A 3029-nucleotide genomic window follows, 5' to 3' on the forward strand; every position below is an offset into this window, starting at 1 on the left:
TCCCTCACAAGTATGACATGGGAAGGCAAACTGAAAACTACACTACTTACTGGGAATGTGGTGTGGCAAAGAAAACTGTTTTTGTAATACTCGTTAACTGAAGAGCCTTAAGAAATCTTGAGGGAGCAAATGGAAAGGCAAAACCTTATTCTTAGTTAATGAAATCCTTTGGAGCCTTTCAACATGTTGTCTCAGTTACCTTGGTCTTTGTGCTGTTCACCCCCACCTCCAGGCGCCTGGGTTCTATGCCATGTCATTCTGTCTCCCCCGGCTCCTTCCTCATCACTGTACCATGCATGGACTCACGATGTCAAGGTGGGTCAGAGCCCAGCAGTTCTTGCATTAGTATAAAGAGAAGACTCCAATTTTCTCTTGGAGCAATTAGAACTATGAAGATATGAAAGGAGAAACAGTTATCAGATGGCAAGGAATTTGTCAGGTGAGGAGGCACAAAAAACAGAGGAGACTGACCCTTGGGTGAGAGGTCAAACAGTCCACAGGGCACCCTCCACCCTTGGTTCTCTCAACTTTCTTTCCTTTATTTTTTTTAAGATGAAACATCTCAACCACATACAAGTATGTACCCAACATTCAGCTTCAATAATTATAGCTCATGGCCAAGCTTGTTTCTTCTACATCACTACTCACCCTCTTTTGTAATTATTTTAATTGCTCAATTTTTTTTTAAATTAACATCTGGTGCAATTATATAATTCTTGGTGTGAAACACATTCCCATTAGTGGTCCATGCATACCAGTTAGCAGTTGCTGTCAAGTCAACTCTGACTTCATGATGACCCCATTTGTGTCAGAGTGGAACTGTGCTCCACAGAGGTTTTTTTTTGTTTGTTTGTTTGTTTTTTTAACAGATAGCAGATATGTTAATCCTTGATTATGGACAAATTGGTGATTTAATTTCTATTTTGTATTTTTTGAAGAAGATATTCCATTTGCAAATTCAAATTTGGCTTGGCCCTTTTTAGTCTTTTTGCTCAATATTTTGAACACTTTCATTTTCTTCTTTTTGTTGAGTCTGAGCTTCTTCTCGCTCGTTTTCTCCTTTTGAATTCTTGTTTCTTAGCAGCTCTCTTGGCTTGTACTTGTGCATATTCTTCTTGTGCTTTTTGATTTGATGTTTTCCTTTTATTCTTCTTTTGAATAAAAGGAGTTTACTGTTTTGCCACATTATTCTTCTGGCAGAGGCTGGCCAATGCTACATTGCTCCTCTGGCAAAGGTTGGCCAACTTGTACTTCTGGAAAAGGTTGGTCAATTTGTTTTTCTGGCAAAGGTTGATGAGTTTTCCTAATCTGCTTCATGAGTCTTTCTTCTTCAGCTAAATAGAGATGTTTCAGATGATCTGGGCATCGATTTGTAAACTGGGATTCCTGTAAAGTTTGAGCCTTTTTTTTCTTCTATAGCAATTTCTTGTAAATTTGCTGAATCTTCAATTTTCTTCAAAGTGCGAAGCCTTGCCCTTCATGAACGCTTCCCACAAAGACGTTCAGATGATTATCACCTTCTCTGTTTCACATTCTTATTCTTGAATTTGGTCAGAGAAACCTCTTCGCCACGCTTCAGAGGGTTTTTGAGAGTTAATTTTTCAGTATTATATTGCCAGGTCTTTCTTCTGAGGTGCCTCTGGGTTGACTCAAACCTTTAAACTTTCAGTTAGAAGCTGAGTGTATTAACTGTTTGAACCATCAGAGACTCTGGTCTGTGCATAGCCTACCTTTATTTATTTAGTTAGCTACTTAGGTTGCTGTTGTTAGGTGTCATCTTGCAGGTTCTGACTAATAGTAACCCTATGTAGGGTTTCCAAGACTATAAATCTTTACAGTGAGCAGAAAGCCTCATCTTTCCCCTGAGCAGCCACTGGTGAGTTTGAACTGCTGATCTTGTGGTTAGCAAACTGGTACACCTGCAGCTCTCTTGCTTACATATTTAATTGTTATTTTTAATAGTGAACCTATGAACCCACCCAATGCTAAACTCACTGCATTGGGTTCTTTTAGACTCAGAGTGACTCCATAGGATAGAGTAGAACTGCTCCTTTCTGTTTCCAAGACTGTGAATCTTAATGGGAGCAAAAAGCCTCATCTTTCTCCCTCAGAGAAGCTGGTGGGTTTGAACTGACGGAGGTATCCCCTCCCTTCCAGGTAGTCATAACCCTGATTCCTCAGGTCATCACTTCCTTACTTCCTTTTTATGTAGTTTTATTGCAGGTGGCTGTGTTGTTACTGAATTGACGTTGAATCAATTCTGACTCATGACCATCCCTTGTGTAACAGAGTAGAACTGCTCCATAGTGTCTCTTAACTGCCCCCACGGTATCTCCTAACTGTTCCACGGTGTCTCCTAACTGCTCCAGTGTCTCCTAGCTGTCCCACAGTATCTCATAACTGCTCCACAGTGTCTCCTAACTGCCCTACAGTGTCTCCTAACTGCTCCACGGTGTCTCCTAACTACTACGGTGTTTCCTAGCTGCCCCACAATATCTCCTAACTGCTCCACAGTGTCTCCTAACTGCTCCAGTGTCTCCTAGCTGCCCCACCTTATCTCCTAACTGCCCCACGGTGTCTCGTAACTGCCCCATGGCATCTTCTAACTGCCCCATGATGTCGCCTAACTGCTCCATCATGATAAATGGAGAAAAGATTCAAGTTGCCAAAGGCTTCATTTTGCTTGGATCAACCATCAATACCCATGAAAGCAGAAGTAAAATCATCAGTGTCTTTTTAAAAAAATGTTTCATTGTGAATTATGTGATAGTTTACATGGGAGAACATTAGCTTTACATTCATCCTGTCGTATATCATTTCATTTCCATGGTTACAATCCCCTCCATGCATCATCAACCAACCAAAGGGTATACTCAGCAAGCCTGCCCCACAGTCCTCAGCACACAGCCCCTGTCCCTCTCTAAGTCTAAAGTCCCCAGCCGCTCCATCTCTCCACGTCATCTTCTCTGCCTCCATCTCTGGCATCACTGCTTCTCTGGGTAGGGTCCGGCTCTCCACTCTTCTCCCTT

At 41.7% G+C, this 3029-nt stretch overlaps 1 pseudogene; it reads right to left on the reverse strand.

Annotated features, from left to right (window-relative positions):
• Window positions 1-911: 911 nt before the first annotated feature.
• On the reverse strand, window positions 912-2615 carry LOC102828479 (annotated as a pseudogene).
• Between the last annotated feature and the right edge of the window lie 414 nt (window positions 2616-3029).

The sequence above is a fragment of the Chrysochloris asiatica genome, unplaced genomic scaffold (assembly GCF_000296735.1).
Source record: "Chrysochloris asiatica unplaced genomic scaffold, ChrAsi1.0 scaffold00186, whole genome shotgun sequence".
In the NCBI taxonomy this organism is placed as follows: domain Eukaryota; kingdom Metazoa; phylum Chordata; class Mammalia; order Afrosoricida; family Chrysochloridae; genus Chrysochloris; species Chrysochloris asiatica.